General features: G+C 46.0%; 1 protein-coding gene across 10 annotated transcripts in view; it reads left to right on the top strand.

Annotated features, from left to right (window-relative positions):
• NAV2 (neuron navigator 2) overlaps positions 1-12,562 on the top strand; it is a 764,629-nt gene that overhangs the window by 462,694 nt on the left and 289,373 nt on the right. The window contains exon 1 of one of the 10 annotated variants that reach the window (XM_059070153.2): positions 6,252-6,306. The exons of the other annotated variants lie outside the window; for them this stretch is intronic. The gene's annotated coding sequence lies outside the window, so the exon portion shown is untranslated. Of the gene's footprint in view, positions 1-6,251; positions 6,307-12,562 lie in introns of those variants that run through there. 10 annotated transcript variants of the gene reach the window in all.

Genomic DNA, 12,562 nt, shown 5'->3' with positions numbered 1-12,562 from the left:
CTCTAGTTGTGTTGAGCGGGGGCTACTCTTCGTTGCGGTGCATGAGCTACTCATTGCAGTGGCTTCTCTTGTTGCGGAGCACGGGCTCTAGAGCACAGGCTCAGTAGTTGTGGCGCACTGGCTTAGTTGCTCCACGGCATGTGGGATCTTCCCAGACCAGGACTCGAACCCGTGTCCCCTGCGTTGGCAGGAGGATTCTTAACCACTGAGCCACCAAGGAAACCCCAGTATTCTTTTGAAATCCTGCATTTTACACATTTGTCCCAGGCTTGCTTTGGTATCTCTGTTTAAGCTCAGACTTCAAGGCGGTGCACTTTGTCATGCTGAGTGACCTGCATAGTGGCCAGTGGCATGAGCTGTCAGGTCCGAAAGGCTTTGTTTTCAGACCTTGAGTAAGTGTTTTAACATCTCTGGACCTCAGATTACTCATGAGTGAAAGTCATAGAAACTAAGTCAATTTGTGAGGATTAAATGTGATGTATGCATGTAAAGGGCTTAGTGCCTGACATGTAGGAAGTGCTGTGCAGTACCCATTATCCAGTTGAGTTCAGCTGAAAGTCTAGCCGTCTTAGCGGCCCTGTTTAAAACTTCATTTGCTGATGGGCAGCCAGCTGGAGAGGGGCTGCGTCACGGCTGCTCCTTGGAGAAACACTTCTCTGGCTCAGCCAATTCCTTGTCTAGAAGCCACCGGGGAAGGTCCCATTGAGAACTGCTTACAAAAGCAGGGTCACAAGAGCTAACAGAATTAAGCAAGTTATCAGGCAGTAGAAAATGCAGTTAGATTTGCATCTATGAAGCAGATGGCCAGCACAAGATGATTGAATTAGTTTTATTACGTTTGGGGAAATTAATTTGTCACTTTAATTTTTTCTTTTCTTTTTAAAGAAGGAGACGTGATTTTGTTATCTCTGGCCAAAGTGATTTGTGGAAAGAGTGTATCCTTTAATGGAAAACAAGGGATGCAGTGGGACCTTGAAAACCCCTTGTCTTCTAATTGTCTATTACTAGTTGGTACAATTCTGTATATAGAATGTGGCCCAGAGAGCAGAAATGCTGCCACCTATTGCTGGTGAAAGCTGGGCTTGTGTTTCCAGTCATAGGGAGGATTTTTTTTCCCCTTCAAAATCTCAGACCATGGGGCCATTGGGTATTCAATTCACTTTTGGAGAGGTTTTTTACATACTGAAGATCTTAGGATCTGGTGTGTTCTAATTTACATTACTAATTACAGTGTCTCACGTCACATTTTGATCTGGTTAACTTGAGGGACCCTCAGGTGTTTTGATTCCTTCTTTTAAAGGTGAGGAAGAATCAAATGCAGAATCTTTAAGAACAAATGGAATCTTTTGAGTTGGGGCCCAGGGTTATTAACTGGGAGATTCCCAACACTTATTCTTTGGGCACTAATAGTTCTTTTGTGGCCCTTTTGAAAGGATCAAAGCAAAACCTGGAGTTTTGAATGGCCTTTTTTTTCTGTTAAGTCCTTTTATCCTTAACAGTTACTAATGAGCATTCAAGGAGAATCACCCATGCAGAGAGTTTCTGGTACATAATAACTAGGGTATAGACTTTATATACATTACGTTCATGTATGGTGTGTGTGTGTGTGTGTGTGTGTGTGTGTGTGTGTGTGTACACGTGAATGATGTTTCTGAAATTCTGTGATCTCAAATCTAACTTCAGGGAAGGCATTCTGCCCTTGAAGTGGCTAAATCAACAGTCTGTCCATGGGCGGTTAAGAGTTCAGTTTTCAAACCTGGCTGCACACTATCGTCGATTGTGTAGCTTTGTGTGTTATCTTTTTAAAGTAAACTTTCCTGAAAATTTAAATCTACTCTAAAAGCTGTGAAGATAGTACAGAGAGTTGTCATATACCCCACACCCAGTTTGCCCTATTGTTAACAACTTATATGGTGTGTTTGCCACGATTAATGAACCAATATTAAAACATCATTAACTAAAGTCTGTACTTTATTCAGATTTGCTTAGTTTTTTAATCTAATGTCCTTTATCTGTACCAGGACCCCATCCAGGACACCTCATTACATTTAGTTGTCATGTCTCCTTAGGCTTTTCTTGGCTGTGACACTTTCTCAAACTTTCCTTGTTTTGGATGACCCTGACAGTTTTGAGGAGTACTGATTGGATATTTTGTAGAATGGCCCCTCCCAATTGAGGTCAGTCTGAGGCTTTTCTCATGATGAGACTAAGATTGTGGGTTTTGGGGAGGAAGACCAGAGAGGTCAAGTGCCACTTTCATCACCTCGTATCAGGGTACCTACTATCAACACAGCTTACGGATGTGGATGTGGACCTTGATCATCTTGGGTGGGTTGGTCTTTATCAGGTTTCTCTGTGAAGTTACCCTTCCCCATCACTTCCATACTGTTCTCTTTGTGCAGCCCACACTTAAAGGAGTGGCAATTCACGTTGTACCTCCTTGAGAACGGAATATTGACATAAATTATTTGGAATTCTCTTTGCATGGGAGATTTTTCTCTTCTCCCCGTTCATTTATTTATTTATTCAACCTTTTATTGCTCAGTATGGATTCATGGATATTTGTTTCATATGTTGGGTTTTAATCCACTACTACTAATTCTTTATTACTCTTGTTGGTCAGTTGTTCCGCCGTTGGCCATTGGGAGCTCTTTCATTTAGCTCCAGTGTCGCTGTGACAAAACCCCATCCATGTGTTTTGGTGCGGGGCTGTATCCTGCCTTTCTGGCACTATAATGTGCTCCAGGCCCGTCTGAATATTTCCTGTCGCAGCCCAAGAATCAGCCGTTTCTCCAAGGAGCCGTGGTTCCTTATATTGGTAAACAGTATTAGAAACCAAGATGTGGGCACTGGGTGTGCTTGTTGCCACTGGGATATCATTGTTTTTAGATCCTTTCAGTTGACAGAACAAGGAAATAAATGTGTGCATACTAATGCATGTATCTATAAATATCGTATCTAGGTTAAGCTAAACATTAGTTTACACCGATATACTATATAGGTCAGTATATAGTTATACTGAAACTATAAACTATTATTTAGTTTATAAACTAAAAATAGTTTATAATGTATATAGAGCTTCCAACTCGAACCAGTTAGCACATGGATGATCCTAGCCTTCCTCCCTTGCTGGTCTGTAACCTCCCACTCCAGCAGTAAAATCCCCTGTGAAACTTATTAAACACCCCTGTGCCAGGACCCCATGTCCTGAGGTTGGTTTCCATGCCTACCTGGGACCTGGGCATCTGTATTTTAATAATCTCCAGACAGGTTGAATTTTTCCATCACAGGCTCGTGGTGCCATGCACTCATCTTTGTAGCATTTGCCACAAGTGCCCTCTGACATCTTTTTCTTTATTTTTACTTGACATACTTATTTGATTAATACCTGACCCTCCCTCAAGATAAGAAGCTCCGTGTCCTTTTTGATCATCATTCTATCCCTAGTAAGTGGGTATATATATATATATATATATCTATAGTGGGTCCTCAATAAATATTTGTTGAATGAATGAGTAAAATTACATACAGTGTGAATGAGGAGGAGGAGAAAAGGAAATGATTTATTGAACCCTTCCTACATGCCCAGTGCCTTTGCAGATGCTTTCAAAATATAGTCCAGTTCAGGGATCTGAACTGGGTCTGACTGACATCAGAATCATGCCATTTCTGTCAAGGAATTCCTACCACTGTAAGCGCCTTGTCTTGTCTCCTGCTTTGCATGTCACTGGAGCTCCCACTGGCCTGCACGGAGCTGTGTGGGTGGCCCAGGAGGAGGCCAGAGGGGGAGAAATAGCCGCACCCATTTAGAACCTCACCTAGTCCCGGTTAGGAAATTGACTCGTATTTGGTTTGGGGAGGGCGGTGTTTTTTCCTGCCTTTTCACGCTCACAATGAAGGTGACATTGATTTACAATTCAGTGGGTTGAAGCCTGGAAGGGAGGGTTCTATGGGTAGAAAAGATCAATTAAATGATTATCCCAGCTGCCACACACTAATGCCTTTCTTACTGAATTTCAGAATCCCAGGAAGCAGAAGGCTACTGCATTTAGCCTTTTACAGGAAATCTAATTGCCAACTTTGTGATGCCAAGTTTTATTAAATTGGGAAGGGTCAATCTTAGCGCTGGCAGTTTCAGACATGACGGGAAGCTTCCCACTGGCCACCTGGAATTCTAAATGAGTTCCTCCTGTTCCTTTTTGGGTGCTTTCGCTGAAGATTTATGAATTCAACACTTTTGTGATTTATATCTTTGTGATTTTTACTTGGGGTCCAGGGTGCTAGGGCTTAAAGCTTGGCAAGAAGTCAAAAAACACTGGATTCCTACTCCGTGCTAGGCGCTGGGCTGGTGGCTGAGGATTCTACCCGGGAGCAGAACCACAGATTTCTGCTGTTTATAGAGTTCTCCACCCGGAACGCTCGTCCTGTATTTCAGTGGGTTTCAAACTGTAGTGTGCATGAGAAAAACCTGGAGAGCTTGTTCAAGCCCAGATAGCTGGGACCCAACCTCAGAGTCTCCGATTCAGGAGGCCTGAAGTGGGCCCTGAGAATCTGCATTTCTAACAGGTTCCCAGGTGACGCTGATACTGCTGGTCTGGGACAACCATTGCCCTGAGTCTTTGCATGACTGCCGCCGTTTTGTCAGTTAAGTCTTTATTTCAGTGTCACCTCCTTAGAGAGGCCATCCTTGAGTTCTCTGACATAGGATCCCTCCTTCCCTCACCATTCATTCTCTATTGCATTTTTTTTTTTTTTTTATGGCCGCACCGCGCCACTTTCAGGATCTTAGTTTCCCGACCAGGGAGCGAACCCACGCTCCTAGCAGTGGAAGCGTGGAGTCCTAACCACGAGACCCACCGGGAATTCCCATTTACTGCATTTGCTTTATAGTATGTATCATTCTCTGATATTAATCAGTTTATTGCCATTTTGTCTCTCCCACGTCTCATTCTCCCTAGAATAAAGCTCCATAGGGCTCTCTTACTCACTGCTGCCTCATCCCAGCCTAGAATAGGGTGCCTGTCCCAGAGTACTTGCTCAGTAAGGTCTTGAATGAATGAAGTAATTACAAGCCTAATGAGTCTTAGAAAAGAGGGGCCTAGGACACCATGGGAGTGTAACAGGTAGCCCCTCAGGCAGGGGAAAGGCATTGCATTGCATCCTACAGGGAGCAGTTTCTGGGTGTGGCCTTCGTGTCAATTTCAAGCACTGCACACCAGCGTTTTGCCTGCAAGGTTGTAGGCTGTGGGGTCTGGTGGGAGATTGCAGTCGGCCACTCCAGATTTGTTTAATTTTTCTGTAGCCTTTCCATGGTCCTGTCCACACTGAGAAAAGGCCATCTGAAGAGCAGATCAGAATTCCATCTAGCAGGCAACCCCGGCACAGACCGGTTTGGTAAGCTCCCAGGTCCCAGTCGCTGAGCTTAGCAGGAAGCGAGGCCTGCCTGAAATAGACTGCTCCTAGGGACCTTCCTCCTGACGTCTCCACTTGCTGCACTCCGAATGCCCTGCACAGACAGCCTTTTCAAAACCTCTGCAAAGTTGAATGAAGGCTCACACTCTCTTCCTTTGCAGGAGTGAGACCTCTGGGTAGAAACATGCAGATTCCTCTCCATCAGCATTTTTAGAGAAATGGAAGGGCAGGCACGATTGTGCCTGCCTTTGACAAAAAGAATGTCAGGCAGAAGACAAGACATGTGTGGGTCCCCCGCAACTAATGGCTTAGACAAAGGTTTTCAAAACCTCTCTGCAGAAGCCGAAGCATCAGGCTCCTGCCCTTGTGCTGCCCGGTTCAAGTGAAGTTTGTACAGTTCCTCTGCCTTTGCCCAGCCTTTGCCAAGCATGGGAGAGGGGGGAGCCGTTCCCCAGGTTCGTTTGCCTGGGGCAGCAAAAGGAACTGTGATTTCTTTCCCTCGAGTGTGTCATGAAAATATAAACACAGTTCGATTATTTGGGAGGGCGAAGAGAAATGGTGTGGGGGAGATGAGGGAGGGAGAATGGCAGCAGTGTAGAACTGCGGCTGAGGGCCAGAGGGCTGCCCAGCGGGTTGTGGTAACATAAGCTGCCGCTATTCAGGAGGTGGCCTGTGTAAGAAAATCTGACCACAGTGAGAGCATGACTTCAGCTAAAATTAACCTACGAGGCTTCACACGCCTCCGCAGTGCTTTGAACTAGACACCCTGGGAGGGCGTAGGCCATGGACTGCAGGGACCGAGCGTGGGCCGTGGGTCGAGCCATGCCTGTAAGCATCAACTTGTGGGTTCCTGCCCGGGGAGAGAGTCGGGATTCTTGCAACCATTATAAACTGGTAAGCCACCTGGAGGGCCACTGGCGGGGTCCCTGGGGAGAGGTGATGAAGTTTGTTTGAATTGGGGCTTGTGTTTCGAGACAGCTCTAGTATATTTTCTACACCTGTTGGGACCACAGCGCTCTGAGCTGGCTTTTCATCTGCAGAACGCTTGGCTGAACTAACTGCCACCTCGTTGTCGCTTTTTGTTTCCTGTGTCTTCGCAGGGTGAGGACCCAGTGGTGTATTTTTAGAGCAGGTAGGGAAGAATCTGTCTAGAAGCTGTTGACGGCCTGAAAAAATACAGTCCCATAAACCAAAGGCAACAATCTGGAGGGCCGCAGACGCCAACAGGTGTGGCGGGTTTGGGTGTTTTCGCAATTGTGGGCCTCATCAGGTGCAAACGGGAAACAAGACTGACCTCTGTAAAGGTCTGAAGAGGTGTAAGGGAGTCCTCCGGGGGCTTCACTGCAGAAAGGATCTATTTGGGAGGTAACTCGAAGTGATTTCCCGTCGTGTGAGGCCAGGAATGGCCCAGGCAGGGCACCACTGACCTCCTCCACTGCTGGTCGGACAACTTGGACAGGATCTTTCAAGCCGGAGGGCAGCTGCCCCTGTGGCTTTCCATTTATTGTGGGGAATCCGCTTGGGATCTTGCAACACAGAGCAAAAAGGCAAGATGTATTTTTTTTCCTTTATGTCTCCTTCACCTTCGGACAGTTAGTTAATGCGACCCTGGGGCCAATGGCAGTCTTGATGCTTGTGGCCGAGGGGCGCCCTGGTTGATAATCAGACCACTTTGCCGTGTTTTCGTTTCCCTGGCAAACAAGGGTATAGTTTATCCTCCCCTCCCAGAACGTATCCCTGCCCCTCCCCCCAACTCAACTTTCTAGGCAACATTGTTATAAAGTGTAGAAAGGATGCATTTTCTGGGGAAGGGCGAATTTCTCTTGTTTAATGATGACTGTGTATGACTGACCTTGGAATGCTTGATTGTAAAATGTTTAAGCCACCAAATGTTTGCTTAGGTGAGGGGGTAGTCCTGCCCTTTACGTGCACGGGTATGAATGGAGTTGGTGTGAACCATGTAGAAAAAAACTCCCTGCATGGAGCTATCTTCTGATGCAGCTTTGAGGCCATTTTCCATATGAGCCTCTCTGTGGAGCCCTCCGAATATTTTGTATCTTTCTGTGGCCTCCGTCCTCTGGGTGTGTTGGCTCGTTAGAGGTAGAGGGCTACTGGGATGTTGGACACTGGCTTGTCTTTTTCTTTAGAGGTCTAACAATACCCAGGCCAAGTGGGATTGATGGGGGTGTCTTTGGGTCATTACTTTGACATTTTAGCTCCAGGATCTAGGCTCACTGCCCCATGGAAGAGATTTCTTTTGAGGTAGGATGTTAAAAATAGACATTTCAGTAGGAGGAAGCAGTGGTATGTGATTCTGAGCTTCGATGAACACATCTCATGTTCTGCATGGGGATTTCCATCTCCTGCTGAGCCTGGCTGGACAGACACGGAGCTTGAATTCTGATTTTCTTAGGAAGAGAAGACTCCCTCCAGTTCTGTCCTAGAACTCCCTCCCCATCACAGCACGTCAATGACCTGGCCTGGTGTTTGTACCTGCCGAGTGACACCTAAATGGCTGGACTGAGTGAGAATACCTGGGCCACAGTGCTGATGCTAATCATTGACCAGCTGAGCTCTCCCTTTCCTCATCCATGAAGTGGGGAGAATGCAGTGCGACCGCCTCCCCCTTTTCCCAGGATTGTGGTGTGGCTCAGATCAGATTGTATCTACAGAAGGGCTTTATAAGTTATAAGCACCGCAGATGGGAGGTAGTGGCTGAGTTGTAGTTGGGACTTTATGTATTCTTCTTGAGATAAATCAGTCGGGGCTTACTTCCAGAACTTTGTAGAATAAACAGTATCTTTGTGCAAATCGTTCTTTTGTGCTCCGGGCCAGGTTGGCCTCTTCTTTCTTGGGTGCCAGCTTGGTATCTGGTAGTCTTCCTAGTAAAAGTCTATTATAAAAATACAAAACACAGAACCCCCGAGATTTCCCCAGGCCTGAGAGCTCTGACATCCGGGCTGGTGAGGGGCCCGGGGCACAACGGCCACTTCCACCGTGGCCAAATCTCTTGGCCATGGAGTTGCTTAAAAAGGAAGGAGGCTCCTAAATGGAGAACGAACAGGGCAGTGTTTCCTGGGGCAGGGCAGCGCCAGCCACTGAGGGGAACTGCCTATCTCCAGAGATTTTTAAAGCCTTTGTCACACAACTTTCCCACAAGTGACACAGCATTGTCTCTGGCAGGCCTAGTGCCTCCCTGCCCAGTGGGATGAAGCTCTCTGACCATTTTTGAGGATGCCAGACCTTCTAAGTTTCCCCTTGGAGCGCCTAGACCTTCCTTAATAAGCATCGTTACCCCTCATTGGGTACCTGTGTGCGTGGGCTCACAGGTGCTGCACATTTTTTCTCATCAGTCCTTAATATAAGTTTATGCACTAGGTAACCATTATTATCTCCATTTTACTGATGAAGAAACTGAGCTTGCGTTTAAGTGACCTGCCTGGATTTGGATACGTTCAGAGGTGAAGCCAGGATTTGATCCCAGATCTGACCTCACCCTCTTAACCACTGCACACCATTTTCTCCTTTTCACTAACATAAAATTCAGAGAGTTCATGGCTGTTACCTTTTCTGTGCCAACCGTAAACCTGCTTGGAGGTGGGGGAGAATAAGGAGACATGGTACCCCGTTTATTTCCCAGGGCCCCTCAGCTGTGCCCCTCCCTTTTTCTCTGGGTGGAGAGGAGCCCCACCCCCCATCTTGCTTTGCCCCTGCCTCAGGGTCCCTCATGCAGAAAAGGGGACTGCCCCCAGCCCCCATGCCTGGGGTCCTCTCTTCTTCTGCTTCTTCCTGATGAATCAGCCTGCTTTGGCTGCTTAATCTTCTCAAGAAACCTGACCCAGGGGAAATCCTCAAAATGTTATCCACTACTCAGGTTTCCTGGGTCAGGGAGCATCCTCAAACAGTTACCAAGAGTTTGTCCCGTGGGTTGTGAATTTTAGTGAGCAGTGTACTGTTTATATAGCCACTCACCTGCAGTGATCTGGCCCCCCAAAACCCTTTTACCATTTAAAAAAGACAAAAAACTCTCTCCCAAGCTTGCCAGTGTGGTTGCCTTTTCCCCTAGCTATCTCCTGGAAGTAAAGCATTGATGACTCCATTGAACGTAAATGTTAGTTGCGAACAGTGACTCACCAGGCCATCCCTGGAAGAGCTGCATACCTGGGACCTAGGAAGCCCCGATGGAATGGAATGGAACATGTCAGGTGGGTTTTGATCACCAGGGTCAGGCTGAGACGGGGCCAGGCCCAGAGCCCGGGAAAGGGGAGCATCGGGAACAGGGCTAGTTGGGGCACCTCGGCGGGTGGCGGAGTCGGTGTAGGGGGCAGGAAGGGGCGAGGCAGCTTGGGGACCATAAATATTTGGGAGACCAATCGATGCTGGAATCCGGGAGGCTTGTGCGGGGAGGAGGGACAAGGCCACCGAGAGGGCCTGTCTGCCAGCATTCCTTGAGTGAGTGCCTTAGGACACACACACCCAGTTCGGTGCTACATAGGGGAACCACGAACTCGCCATCTACCCCTCGGCCCTGTGGATAAAGCTCATCACTCTGCAACGGGAGTAACCTAACTGGCTCTGGCTCACTCTCTCCTGCCTCTTCACCCACTGGGAAGCAGGACTTGGCACGTTAGGCCTTCCTGAGAAGGATTCCACTAGCCCTAGAAAGCATCGGTAAGAATATAGATTTTATTGAAGATTTGAAAGGGCTGCGTTTGGACCACGTACAGATTCATTAAATGCCCCTTGATATTGTATCCAGGGCTTCTTCCTTCCTTCCCACCCACACAGCCTTCCTGCTTCCCCGTGGGTCCAGCTCCGACCTCTTCTTTCTCTGCCTGAACTCTGTCTTTCTGATGCAAAGCATTTTAGCTCAGTCTGCACTCCTCTAAATTTGCACATTCATACACATTATTTTACGTAACAAAAAAGCTCCTCCTTGGTGGGGGGTGGGGGGAGGGGGAAGAAAGGGACATCCCACCCCCACCACTCACCTGTGTGCGCCTGGTGTCGGTTAACAGTGGGCTCACAATTGATAGGTAGCACTTGCTGATTTCCAAGGTAAATCCTCCTACCAAGGCTGATTTCAGTCTACCAAATGTGACATCTCTGAACTGGCAGGAGATGTGCTATATCATTATATACTGTTTCTCTCATATGGAGGAAATAGATGCAAATCACTTCGAGCATAAACAATGGTAAAATGTAGAAAGAATTTTAAAGGAAGTAATGAGTTTTGAGTACGACTACCTTTAAAAATTTAATTGTAAGGTTATACAATGTAATTTTAAAGTATATATAATTCTATGTGTATACAGTTCAGAAAGCGCAAGTGCATCTGTAATGACATAAAGCAGATCCGTGTTAGCCTTGCAGCGGTGGTAGAGTGAGGGACGGTTTATAAGGGTTGCAAGGAAGTTCTTGGGGTTGGTAGAAATATTTGTTATTTTTTTTTTAACATCTTTATTGGAGTATAATTGCTTTACAATGTCGTGTTAGTTTCTGCTGTATAACAAAGTGAATCAGCTATATTTGTTATTTTTTTAACATCTTTATTGGAGTATAATTGCTTTACAATGTCGTGTTAGTTTCTGCTGTATAACAGTGAATCAGCTATATGTATACATATATCCCCATATCTTCTCCCTCTTGCGTCTCCCTCCCACCCTCCCTATCCCACCCCTCTAGGTGGTCACGAAGCACAGAGGTGATCTCCCTGTGCTATGCGGCTGCTTCCCCGCTAGCTATCTATTTTACATTTGCTGGTGTATATATGTCAATGTCACTCTTTCACTTTGTCCCAGCTTACCCTTCCCCCTCCCTGTGTCCTCAAGTCCATTCTCTACATCTAGGTCTTATGTCTGCGTCTTTATTCCTGTCCTGCCCCTCAGGTTCACCAGAACCATTTTTTTTTTTTTAGATTCCAACAGTTGTTATCTTGATTGTAGGGATGATTTCGTGGTTGTATGTAGATCAGAACTCATCAAATTTTACATTTGAAATATATGCAGTACATTACATGTAAATTAAATCTCAATACAATTGGAAAAGGAATTTTAAATTGAACAATTTTAGATTAAATTATTTTTTCAGAATGTTCAGTTTTCTAAGTTCAGTTTTATCATTACAAAAGAGTGCATTTTTGGGCTTCCCTGGTGGCGCAGTGGTTGAGAGTCCGCCTGCCGATGCAGGGGACACGGGTTCGTGCCCCGGTCCGGGAAGATCCCACATGCCGCGGAGCGGCTGGGCCCGTGAGCCATGGCCGCTGAGCCTGCGCGTCGGGAGCCTGTGCTCCACAACGGGAGAGGCCACAGCAATGAGAGGCCCGCGTACCGCAAAAAAAAAAGAGTGCATTTTTATTTATGTTTTGTTGTGACCTCATGGATGATTGGCCTATATATTTAGTTTTAGGTCCATATATTTAAGTTTGGGGATAACATAAAAGTAACTTGGCCTCACTTCCTTCAACTATAAATTTAGGGTTGTATCAGATCACCAGAGGTTCTTCAGTCGCTGAAATTCTGTAATTGTAATTATGGATGAATTGGTCTCTTGGGATTCAGGATCACCTCATATGACAACACTGTAGAGAGATTGCGACTATCCACTGGAGATAGTCTCAATCTATCTGTCCCAATATCTGTCTACTGGAGATAGACATTCCTGGAGATCAGAATGGCTAATCATTTCCTATTAATCCTTTCAGAGAATATTTTGAATAATTTTAGGCCAATCTGGTAATGCAGAGTTGAACAACTAGAAAACAACTGCCCAAAGGTGAGAACTCAGTCTTTGGTATCTTATTTGCGATGCAATTGTAAATGGAATTGTTTTCTTAAATTTCACTTTCTGATATTCCTTTATAGTTAATGGCTGGTTAACAGCTAACTCACAGGTTTCCTAAAAGTTTAACAGTCAGCTCTCCAGAGCCAGTACCAGCCTGCTCTAGCATGTGTGTGTTTCTGTGTGTGTATCGTTTTAAAGAACACTTTTATGTCCACAGTCAGATGGGTCACTACCGTGTTGCTAGAAATTCGCACAGCAAAGTGTTACCTACCAGTGCCTGTTCTGTGTCTTGTTCTACGACTGGTCTAAGACATACATGAATCATCATCTTGATTTCATGGGGACTTTATGTTCTAGGCAGTGAAGG

The sequence above is a fragment of the Kogia breviceps genome, chromosome 7 (assembly GCF_026419965.1).
Source record: "Kogia breviceps isolate mKogBre1 chromosome 7, mKogBre1 haplotype 1, whole genome shotgun sequence".
NCBI lineage: Eukaryota > Metazoa > Chordata > Mammalia > Artiodactyla > Physeteridae > Kogia > Kogia breviceps.
Note: the sequence above shows the minus strand (reverse complement) of the source record. Positions and strands in the feature narration are given on the sequence as shown.